Source organism: Haliotis cracherodii, unplaced genomic scaffold (genome assembly GCF_022045235.1).
Source record: "Haliotis cracherodii isolate W230 unplaced genomic scaffold, xgHalCrac1.p SCAF_13, whole genome shotgun sequence".
Taxonomy (NCBI): Eukaryota; Metazoa; Mollusca; class Gastropoda; order Lepetellida; family Haliotidae; genus Haliotis; species Haliotis cracherodii.
The window spans coordinates 19,903,330-19,916,454 of NW_027266268.1; the positions used below are offsets into that span (position 1 = coordinate 19,903,330).

At 38.1% G+C, this 13,125-nt stretch overlaps 1 pseudogene; it reads left to right on the top strand.

The window, feature by feature from the left end:
* Positions 1-281: 281 nt before the first annotated feature.
* LOC139459044 (C-type lectin BfL-2-like) lies at positions 282-4,217 on the top strand (annotated as a pseudogene).
* The last annotated feature ends 8,908 nt before the right edge of the window (positions 4,218-13,125 follow it).

Genomic DNA, 13,125 nt, shown 5'->3' on the forward strand with positions numbered 1-13,125 from the left:
CATTATTTTCTGATGTATAGTATCTTCTGTATGTACAGTAACTTTTGATGTACCTTGTCTTCTGTATGAACATTATATTCTCGATGTACAGTAACTTCGGATGAGCATTGATTTAGACACATGTGAAATGAAATGTGTTGTACTTGCCATCACTCTCGATGGTGTTACTGAAGTAATATAATGTCTGTTCTTGTTTCAGGATTTCCTCGCCATTGTGAGAACAGTATTTTTTCAAGGACCCTCCCTAATATTAGCCCCATATCGACATATCAGTAAACAACATGGAATGTTCCGACATGACCGTATCCTCGTTAGCTATAAGCCAGATTACCCCGCCCCTGCCCACAGCAACCCCTGTCTTGTCCAGGGCAGACTGTGTAGCTATGTGCTTCTTCAGTGCATACTGTACCACAATGTTCTTTACCAAGGATACCAAGTCTTGTCATCTGATGGAAGGATTAAATCAGACACAGCTAGTGGCCACCTCCGAGTCTATAGAACACCTGGTGTTGGGCAAAGGTAAGATTTTGATATTTCATCGTTAAGGTGCCTTTATTTCTTCAAACATGATTGGACATATTGGTAGTAACGGCCAAGCAGTAATCTAAACCTTTCTAAAACAACCACAGTTCAGCATAAAAGCTCTGTTCATAACTAGTGATGAATTCTCCAAAGCATGTTTTACAGTTTACTAATCAGCATAGAACATGTACCCTCACATTGATGGTAACATCTGTAATACCCTGTAACACCCGACTTAGAAGGATTACGTTTACAAGTGACGAGGAATGATAGATTATCTGTCCCAAGTGAAATTAAAGTTTTACGTCTCGAAACTTGTAGTTCATTGTTTTTTATTACCTATCGTCAAGTTTTAAAATATCAAGCTAAAAGGAAAGACATAGTTTATTTTTATTACAGAGGTACTGTCGCATTTCAAACAATTACACAGTGTGAAAATGCATTTAGTTCGTGGAATCTTACATGATCACATACAGTCTACACTCAACACTAACGAATGTGAAGTATTAATTCTCCGACACTTTTAGTGGTATAATGCATTTTGGCGATAAATACACGTCATTTTGATTCATGTATGATTTCACAAGAATGAATTTGTTTTTCAAACTGTTCGCCAGTTGCTTTCCGTCGAAGTTTCCGTCAGTCACCACAACGCCAATCTTGCTCAAAGTCACTAGCCTTCATGACTACGAAAGAAAAACAAAATCTTATCGGCAAGTAACTACTATTTACCGCACTGTATAATGAAATAAAAGCGACAAAACCCTTTTGATAAAGATAAGAAATTTGAGCTAACAGCAGAGTCCCTTTTATGATTCCGAATATATCACAGCCCGTGTTTATGAATCACTATGAGGTGATGAATCGTCACAAACGCATGCAAGGGCAAGTCATTTGTTCACTTAAACCAAAACAGGGGCATTTGATACACGTCAAAGTAAGCAATTGCAACGGGCAAAGAAATGCCTCGAGTACGAAGACATAATTCAGCATCACAAAGTTCATATAATGGTATAAATGAAAGTGAGGAAGTTGGGCGTTTTGTCAGCTGGAACAATGATTAATTTTTCATGCAGTTCAGAAGGACTTGTAAAAACTGAGTTTTGTAGTATCATGAGACGTAATTCAAGATTTCTCTCAAAATGCCCCAACACCGACATCAGTGTCAGTTTTATTGCACAAATACTTCTTCAAATATGAGAAACTTCCTTGCATAAACTCGTTGAGACGTAAACGTATGATGACCCTTCGAAACACGTAGCGTGTCGTTGCCAAATTCAAACGTCAATGCCAGGGAATAATTAGTCTCCAGAATCTGCCGAAACAGATTCCATTGGGCGTAAAAGGCAAAACAGTGATGACAAGTATATGAATGAATCGCTTAAACTCAGTGATACACCAGATGTTCGCGAAAGTTTAAGTGTGTCCTGTTCTACTGGTAGCATCCTCTAATCATGACAAAAGTGTTTGTTGCCTAAAGCCGCAACCAGAAATACTACCGCCATACGACGACGGTATATATACAATCGAGTCTTGATGATCAGTATCATGAGCAATGATCTGTTTCGTGGTGTACAACACCACGCTGTCCACAAGTCACTGAGCATGACCACCCGATCCATTATAGGAAGTGTCGTCAGTGAGTAAGGTGTGAACACTCCCTGTAAAAGTCATAGTATGGATAGCATCGCGCTTTTGATTGTGGGGCCTTGATTGAAAAGCCTAGCTGAAAGTAAAATGTGTCTAGAGGCATATCAGGAGCCTAGCTGTCGACCAAAAACTCATGCATTGAACATGTCACTTCAACATGTGTGAAGTATACTTTTTCTTCCTTGTATTGTATAGCTACCTCACGTTTATCTCTTATTCCAGGCACGCCAGTATTCTACACCATTCTTGTAAAATGTACATCCTGTCACATATGTATCCTACACCTATATTTTATGCAAACTCTCATGAATGATCTATGTCTATCTCTTATGTAACGTCTTATGGCATGTCATACGACTATGTCAGGTCATCGTAATATTCTATGCGTATCTCATATGCTACGTAAGGCTAGTGCCTTATGTCCCGTCATATTAGCGTCCTACTCGTCACGTCTACATCGCTTTTGTATGTTTAACATAAGTGTGTATACTCCTGTCTGGTTCGCTACGTCACATTAATGTCTTTTGTTCGTTATTTGTTCCAGCTCCCTGTCCGCTCAAGTCAGGCTATCTGTACAGCCGGAGACTAAACATGTGTTACAAGAAGCACACCGACCCTAAACTGTGGCCTGACGCCAAGACAGCATGCTCAGCAGTAGGGAGCTACCTCGTCATCATCAACAGCGCTGAACGGAACCAATTCATGTACGACATTGCTGCAGATATTGGTAGGTCACGTGTAGGATGTTGAGTGAGTGAGTGAGTGAGTGAGTGAGGTACTATGACACACACTCAGCCAAGTCACACATATAACTGACAATGATATTCAATTGAAAGAAGTTTATGCAAATTTCAGAAAATGTACTAAAGATACTAAATTGATTGACTTTCTGTTTAAGTTTATCCATAGAATAATTTACACCAAAAAGGAATTATTAAAAATGAAACTAGTTGATAATGATATTTGCTCCTTTTGTGACTTAAATGGCGAAAACCTTATACATGTATATTGGGAATGTGAATATGTTAAACACTTTTGGAGCAAACTGGAAACCTTTTTAAACCTTGACACAAATACTAGGATCACACTTTGGATTCGACAAAAATAAACTTTTACCTAATCATATTATAATATCCAGTAAAAGATATATATATATATATATATATATATATATATATATATATATATATATATATATATATATATATATATATATATAGTATTAAGGGTGAGAAACCATTTTTTGATTATTTTAGAAAAATACTAAAAGAGTCAGCGATGATTGAAAAATTCATTGCCACAAAAAACAACGGTCTATTACAATTTGAACTAAAATGGGGAAAAATCCTACACAAATTAAAATAATAATCATGCCCTGTACAATAAGGCTATATATCAGTTACGCCTCAAATAGCAATACTATCATAATTGTTTTAGTTATATCTGACTATCGGTACAACTTTTCATGCTCTTCTTGAGGCATATCATGTGTGTGTGTGTGTGTGTGTGTGTGTGTGTGTGTGTGTGTGTGTGTGTGTGTGTGTGTGTGTGTGTGTGTGTGTGTGTGTGTGTGTGTTTCAGTTATGCATGCTATATTTATATCACAAGAAATGTACATCCATGTAACGTATTTTCACTACAATTGACTAAACCTACTGTGTAACCTCTGAACCTGGTGTACAACCCTTTGAAAGGAATAAAAAATGTCAGAATAATAAGATAAAAACTCCTTCCTTCCTGACAGCCGAGCTTATGCAATTGTTGAATCAAGTCATTTGTCCATCACTATCATTAAGTAAATGTTTATTGAACACATTTCTATTACAGGACCGTTTTGGACGAGCGGGAATATAATGGGATCGTCTTGGAGATGGGGAGACACCTCTTCAATTGCTGAGCCCACATTCTGAAGCCCCGGAGAACCCAACATAGATCATCCACCCCAAAAATGTCTCACCTTCTGGCACCCGAGCCTCCCCAACAGCTAGCACGCTGGTGACTGTTACATCCATCCAATGGCCTATGTCTGTGAAATATCTATGTAGACAGTTGTGTTTTGCTCCATGGACATTCGTGAATGTTTTCAGCAGGTTATCATATATGTAACAACTTCAGCAGTTACACTGGCATCTTGTTAAAAGCAATAACACACTGCATATATACATATACCTGAGCCTCCCCAACAGCTGACGCGCTGTGGACTGTTACCACCATCCAATGGCCTATGTCTGTGAAATATCTATGTAGACAGTTGTGTTTTGCTCCATGGACATTCGTGAATGTTTTCAGCAGGTTATCATATATGTAACAACTTCAGCAGTTACACTGGCATCTTGTTAAAAGCAATAACACACTGCATATATACATATGATGATATCATTCAGTTATCGGCTTGGTCAATATGCTAGTATTAGACTGGTCCTAATATCCGAATATGTCGACACACTGATTAGGTTGAGCTATTGGTTAGGTTGTTATGTCAGATGTAATGTCGACCTCAAACATATAAACAAGATAGTTTGTAAGTGCAATCTAGTGAAATAATAAATAACGCCGAAACATCGCATATATTGTTATAAAGATGTATAAATATATTGATAACTGAACTTGTCATCACAGACCAAGGTAGCTTAGTGCCGTTTTAATGCACATTGAAGTGAAACAGAAATCCTTTTCAAGCCATAAAAGTGAACTCGCCTTTGAATGGATTTTCTGTTCAATTAATTGCACATTCTATCTTCAATCTATTTGTGCTTCTACAAAATGGTAATGCGACAAGTAATAATAATTCCATTTTAGTAAATTAATTCATTCACACGCACAGACCGTTTTGTCAAGTTATGACAATTAAATTTTCGTTGTGTTCATTGAAATTCCTACATTCTACATTCTACATTCTACATTCGTTTCCCAATGAATGTAAAAACTTAAGCCACCGAAGCGAACTACTTTTATTACTACGAAATTACGTGAATCCCAATATTACAGACGAGGAAATTCCCTTTCTGCTCACGTGTATCCTTTAGCGAAATTCATGCATATTCATTGTTAAAAAAAACCTTTGAGACCGAAGGCCGAGAAAGAATGGAACAGCAAACGTGCAGGCTCGCTCGCCAGTTTTTTTCCTGCTCGTCTCGATCGGTTCCACAACTTTTATGCCTTCAGGTTTGATTTGTAACTGACTTGTTTCCAACTGTGTCTTCCCGTTCTCAGGGAACTAATGTTTGAAACTGGCGGTAACTGGCCATACCATTTGAAACAGCCGCCTTCTCCCGGACATATTTGTTTCCGGCTCGTTACAGTCTGAATGTTGCAGTTCCTCTCGCCTCTTGCCTTGATTGAAAGGTTTTGTGAACATTGTTTTAATCTTACGCTGCGTTGATTGGCTACTGACTTCCCAGGCCAGTCAAGTTATGTGCATAAATTAAACAATCACCTGATTCAGAATATATTCCTCCACTTAAATGTTCATCAGTCTCGTCATTTTTGTCTGCTTTGATATATACAACTATTTTTGGTTAAATTATTGTAGATGAAACATGTTTTCGTTGTAGAATGTAATTATAAGCATTGACTGTGTATTTGTTTCGGTTCATTGAGGTATGAATCGAAAAACCGATGTGCAAACGTTTGTAAGAATCCGCTATCTCAATGAACTGAAATACAAACACAGTCAATCCTTAAATAAAAAGCATAGCACAGATGTTTATATTATGTCACTTTGAAAATACTAAAGTGCTGAAGCGCCATAGTTGCATGTCATTTTAACATATGTGAAGTAGAGGTTAATTCCTTGTGGTTTTTATTTATTTCGTAATAGGACTGTCAATTTGATTAACATTTGCGATGTGGTGTTTCAAAATAACCACACAGAAGATTAAGATTTTCTGCATTATTATTCCCAAAAGTAATGAGGCATGTCTCCAGTGATGTTTCGCACACTGCAATAAAGTACCGACGTTCTGTTAGGATTAGAAAGACAAACGTGATATTGATCGAAAACTGTATTATATTCTGCAATAAAGAGTGTCATATAATCTGTCCAGCCTGGTAAAATCAGCAGCTGATAGCACACAGATAGGTAGACAATACATGCTGAGGAATCATATGAAGCTTTAATAAAATCGTGAAAATCGTGATGAGGCTTACTCTTTTCGCGAACACCTGGTGTCATCACTGCTTTACAGAGGTCCATTCATATAATTTCCACAGTTATATGCCCTTTACAAGTAGAATTTGTTTCGGCACAAATTATAGGCTGGTTGTTCTCCTGCATTCATAATACATATCTACGAGTAAATGAAAGTCACGTGCCACAGCAGAAATTAACTTAGCTCAATCGAACAGCTATTTTGTACATAGAAAAATCAATATGTTTTAATTCTTTTATAGTCGGCAAGATAAATTTGTTGTAGCACCAATTAAAAAAATACTTTTTAAAACATGTCAAACAGGTCTTACAAAGTACATATTTACACCAAAAGAGAGTCATACGTGATTTCATTGTTTTCTAAAAAGCATCAATCAACTGCCAACTGCTGGAGGCCCAGCTGTAGCTGTGACGTCATAGTAGAGAGATGTCCGCCATATTGTTTCGTTGACAGTGCATTAATCAACATGACAATTAAGTGCAAAACTGGGTAGTGCGTGGTTTGGCCATTTTATGATTCTTGCATTTTTACACATTTGTCTGTGATATTGATGCAACCAACTAAACAAACTTGGTTACGAAAATAAATTTAGCATTCACTGTTACATATAATCCATGACTGATTCCCCTCGTACAACAATTACAAAAGACCATGCACATTGATCAGATTACATGCTAAGGTTACATATTTGGCGCAATTTTGTTGTGCCTAAATTTACATATTCAGTTCATGTCCTTGAGTACATGATGCTGTTGTCAGATTCTGCAAGAAAGTTCTCTCTTACTTTATTCACAAAACATGCAGGATGAACTTTTCTACATTTCTTAAACCCCTCCTCCCCTGAAAACCGAGGGGGAGGGCGTCTCATTTGCTCATCCCTGAAACAAGAACACTACACAACACAAATCTCGAAAGAATTGAGAAAATTTTTTGCATACACCATTAAACATTTTTAATTTGTTGAATCTGCGTTACACATCGTTGAGTATTTAACACCCTCTAAATTATCCCCCTTAATCTCGCGTACCAAATCGGGGTTTGAAGCCATTTATTGGGACGTCTATAATAAACTCGACTCGAAGTTGAGACTCTTTTGTGTGCAAAGTACACTCTTTAAAAAAAGAAACGCACAGGTAGATTTTTAGTAAATTTATTGTACCTAATAAAGTCGAAATATTTAATTTAATATCATAGATACAAATATGAAATTTTGGAGCTCGATTGTCACATGTTGTCGTTGTACAAAGGTATTGAAAACTGTTCATTGTCATGTCACATAAGGCCACAATGTGGCGCTGAACTCAGTATCTCGTGTGACCGCCCCCGTCAGAAATCACGACTCTGCATCTCCTCGGCACTGACTGGATAACTGTACGAATTCTGTCCTTCGGAATTCTGAGCCATTCTGTTTGTAACGCTATGGCCAGACGTTGACGTACACGTCGATCGAGTTCATCCCAGAGGTGTTCGATTGGGTTGAAATCTGGAGATCTCGCACGAGCTGTGTGCGGTGGAGCGTTGTCCTGTTGAACCAGCTCCCTCTGGCGGTCAATGATTGGAAGAAGGTGAGGTTGAAGAATTTGATTCATGCAGTGTTTTGCTGTCAAACTTCCCTGAACCCAAAGTAGAGTAGGATATGACCCCCCACACCATGACACTTCAACCACCGAAATTGTCGAATTCACGTTCACAATGTAGGGCAAAACGCTCATTTCGACGACGATAAACATGTTGTCTTCCATCTCGCCGGTGAAGATTCATCGCTAATAACCACACTGGTATCCAGTTTCTCAAAGGCTGTAATGTATGGCACCAACGCAAGCGTCGCTGTCGATGGATCTGTCATTTTCTGTCTAAATTTGGGATAAGTTATTGTTTGACACAAAATTGTTTTAGGTTAGATAAGTGTGATTTTGGTGTACATTCTGAAAGAAATTTTAGTGTGACAGGTAGTTTTAGTGTGATATTGTCACTTATAGTTTATTTATTTGTTTGATAAATAATTATTTTATCATTCTCTCTTTAATATAGTCCATGTTAAGATTGCGAATGTGTTTTTACAAGACGAGTAGAGTCACTGTGCATGGAGTAAGCTGAATGCCTGCCACTAATATCCCTCTATTGATCAATGAAGGACATATTATAACTATAACTGTTTACACGGCAGTATTAACTGAACCAACAATCACTAGACAGTACAATTTTAATACAAAACATTCATTTGTATAAAAAACAAATTTAGCTTTAGTCCTATGCTAATTGATTGGCATCAAGACAACACAATTAACAACGTTTAGACAATGCTGAGCGTGTATCTACCTACACCTTGGACATTTTTTACAAGAATAACTGTATTTACGAATTATTTTTTATTGAAAAACATCCATTTTATTTACAAATGTCAGGATAGTCGAGTGGAAACTGGACTTTTATAGTCAGTTAACTCACTTGCCTCGGGAAGATGACTAACCACTGGTTCAAATCGATATTGACGAATATGTGTAAGGTTCATTGAGAGGAAATTCAACGATTTCATCGATGGTATTGTCAGTTGATGCCATGGCGAACACTCATAATCTACCAAACACAATACAGAAACAGTCCGGAGGTGACAACTCTGCTGATTAACGCTCGGTAGTTGCCGGAATATGAGTAATTGTAACGTTTTTTGGTCACAAATATATTGCTTTCGAATTTTCTCCTTCAAGTTACTTGTTTTAACATGCTTTATAAATGTTTTAATCCAATATTAATATAAAATCTTCTTTAAGCATGTGGTTCGATACATCCAGAAACAGTCACTGAACAGTTGAATTCAATATTTTGTTGCGCTTATGAATGCACACTGGTCCATAGAAGCAATGCTATTATGATGTCAATTCTTATACATAAATAAGTAAACAATGATAATCTTCACAAACGATGTTTGAATGGAATGGAAACAAAGGTGAGGTGAGGTGAAATGGGTTCAACGCCGAGTTCAAAATTATTGCACGCATATAGCGACCTGCAGGCACGTGTGTGTCTGTGCGTGTGCGTGTGCGTGCGTGGGTTGCGTGCAATAGTCCGGACTGTTGCCGGTTTAAATCAATACAAATTACATATATTTATGAAAGTTGTATTTTGAATAATATGACACACGCAACATGTTGTTTATATCCATTGAATAATTTATCTGTTTACTTTATTTGAAAAAAATACAAAGATTAAATGATGTACGGCTATAGCCAAGGCTATCCTTGTTGAATACATTGAACAGTTAGACGAAAGAAGTCTCAAGCAAAGCTCTTGCAACGAGTTTTGGATTTCTTAACGACGTGTGATCGTACCTTGTAAATTTTAACTGTATTTTACAAATTTTTAATGCATGTTGTAAAACTATATTTTCGGGTCTTCGGCGTGACGAGCGAAAGCTTTAACCACTAGGCTACCCGACCGCCCCGAAAGTGTAATGAATGTAAGTTGCATACAGTTCCATGTAGTTTCATGTAGAGGCATGTCGTGGCATATAGAGCAAGAGAAAATCTTGTAGTGACCTGTGTTGTCAAGCAGTGCCATGAAGCAGTATCTAGTCTCACGTAGTCATTTAGGGACATGGGTTGTTTGGTGGGTAACATGGAAATTTGTTTCTCATGGTTATCATAAAAGTCTCTATTGTAACACACACACACACACACACACACACACACACACACACACACACATCCAAGATTGGTGTTTGTCGTCTTTACGCATCTTTCCTCGCAGTTAAAAACAAATTGATTAGGTCGCACCTGAAAATGGTGGTATCGAACATTTGCACTAATTCAATAGGACAGCTAAGGCGTCGCAGTTTTAACAAGAAATATGTCAGTTGTTTAGTACCCTATCACATCTAACAGTAGTCTTCAAAGGAATAACAACATCAGATCAAATAGAAGTTTGTTTTGATCTAAAATTGGATTGGATTCATAATATTATGACAAACCGTGTTCCCAAGTGATACGATAGTGGGACATGGTCAACTCAAAAACACTCCAACAATTTACAAAATGTGATTGACCTGATGGGGACTGCACCTGATAAAAGTGTAATAAGATAACAAATGACACTTCTGGATATTGTACTGCATCAAGCATTAATCCATTGATACTTCCGTTATCTGATGTTTTAAGCTTGATGGCCACTACAACTGTGTGATGATGACAAGCCTCCTTTGCGAAAACAAACACACTAAATTCTGAAGGAGTCCTGTTATAATTTCTCATTAAACCATTTTACTTTGCAATTTACCACTCACGATCCGTAAATCTGCATTTTAAAATTATTTTAAAGCCAAGATTTCCGGGATTTGTCACAGAAATAGTATGCAGCTATGATTTGAAAGTTCAATTATATGACATTTGTGTTGGCTGTGTACAGCACACTACAGGACGATGGCTAATAACAACCAATCAGTAATCTAAACCGTTCTGAAAACATCCACAGTTCAGCATAATAGCTCTGTTCATTACTAGTGCCATCAATAATGGATAGAACAGGTAACATTTTGGCATACTTAAAAGAATCCTCCTAAGCATTTTCAACATTTTTCTAATCAGCATGGAACATGTAACCTCCCACTGATGGCAACATCTGTAACACCCTGCTGAAGATTCAGTTGATAACCCCCGCCTTAGAGGGATTGAACATATAACATTTAACAACGGATATATAGACAATAATTTACGAGTGACGACAAACTGTCCCAAATGAAATTAATGTTTTACGTCCCGAAAATTGTGGTTCATTGTTTATCATTACATTTCGTCAAAAATAAATAAACGGTGTCTTTCCTTTTAGCTTTATAATTTAAAATATAAAGCTAAAAGGAAAGATACAGTTTATTTGAGGCAATGTCGCATTTCAAAATATTACTACGCGTGTGAAACTGTATTGGATTCGTGGATTTTTACACGATCACATAGCGTCTACACTCAACACTAAGATTCAGCGAATGCGAAATAGTTCGTTTGAACGGTATTAATTCTTCGACAACATAAGGAGTATAATGCATTTTTGCGATACATTTACATTTTGATTCATGTTTACTGAACAACAAAAGTTCCTATGACATTGAATAAGATTAAATGCAAAGTTTTGTTTTTTTACCAAATCTGAAACAATTTCGGTTTGCAACAGATAAAAGACTCCTGTAAGTGCTCAAATGGCTTAATTTGTCATACTGACTTCAGAAAATGCTTGATTTCATAAAAAACATGACCATGCCAAAATGTCAATTTACAAATCAATAGCGTGTGTGTCCACCTCTGGTTGCGATGCAAGCAACACATCTTCGTCTCATGCAATGGACCAGGCGTCGCACAGTCCTGTGGGATATCTGTCCATATCTGCTGGAGCATGTTCCGAAGTTCCTAGAGTGGCTGTGGAACACGTGGTTGACGTCGAAGGCGCCGATCCATCTCATCCCACATGTGCTCGATTGGTGAGAGATCAGGGGAGCGAGTCGGCCAGGGGATGACATTCACGTTGTTTTGTTGAAGAGAATCCTGAACAAATCGAGCAATATGAGGCCGGGCGTTGTCATGCTGAAAGGTAATACCTGGGCCATGACGACGCAAAAAACGGTAGAACAACAGGGCCGATGATCTCGTCGCGGTAGCGCTGTCCATTGAGATTTCCCTCTACCACTATCAAACGGGTCCCCTGTCTTGCTGTAATCCCACCCCATACCACTCCATGACACAATGATTGACGTAACGTAACGTTCACCTCGACGTCGGTACGCTCGAATCCGTCAATCGCTGTGGCTGAGACTCGTCAGTGAATAGAATTTGTCCCTATTGCATGGCCGTCCAGCGTAGACGCTGTCTGCACCACTGTAGACGTGTTTGACGGTGGTTTTGTGTCAAAATGGGACGTCTGGCGGGTCTTCTGGCGGCAATCCCTGCATATTTGAGGCGATGACGTACGGTTTGTTAAGATATTCCTCGAAGGCCAGGGATGCTTCTTGCAGTCACTGTTGCTGGCTGGAATCGATTTCGTAGGTGTGTTGTTCGAATCATGTTTTCTTGTCGATTATTGGTTACACGTGGCCTGCCACTCCGAGGATGGTCTCTGACTGCATTCGTCTGTTGCCAACGTTGCCATAAACACCAAATGGTGTTTCTGTGGACGTTAAATTGTCTTGCAACATCACGTTGACTCGATACTGCTTCAAGCATACCAATGGCTCGCAGACGCTCATTTTCGGACAGGCGTGGCATTTCGTAATGTTGAATAATTGCGTAATATGGTTGTTTTTGTGAGAGGTTATTGTCAGCACGATATATATATATATATACTGACAAAAACGAGATCCTGTGGTTGATAAGGGGTATGATATGATAACTGCCATAAAATAACCTTTAAATAAATAACATAACATAAAAATTGTAAATTGTATCTTTTTGCAAGTGAACGCAAAACATTTTCACATTGGAAGTCATTGTCACGGAAACGCTAGCTGAGCGGACGAGTATACGACGCTTTAAGGGTAATAACTCTTAATTCTTACCACCCGGGCTGATATCGATCGCCTATTCAAAATGTCAAAATGCATTGACTTGCCATATCAGTCCCACAGGGGTGTAAAACGGGTCTGGCTATTACACCCCCTGTGAGATTACCGTCTCCATGTTGGCTCTTTCGCATGTGCAAAATGCCTCATATCATTGATAATCATATGATACATGTTCTTTTATGTCTGCTTGCGTGTACATTTTGCACATGAAGATATAAACACCTTTATGGCGTCGCTGACGTTTATTCATGGAGCAACTCC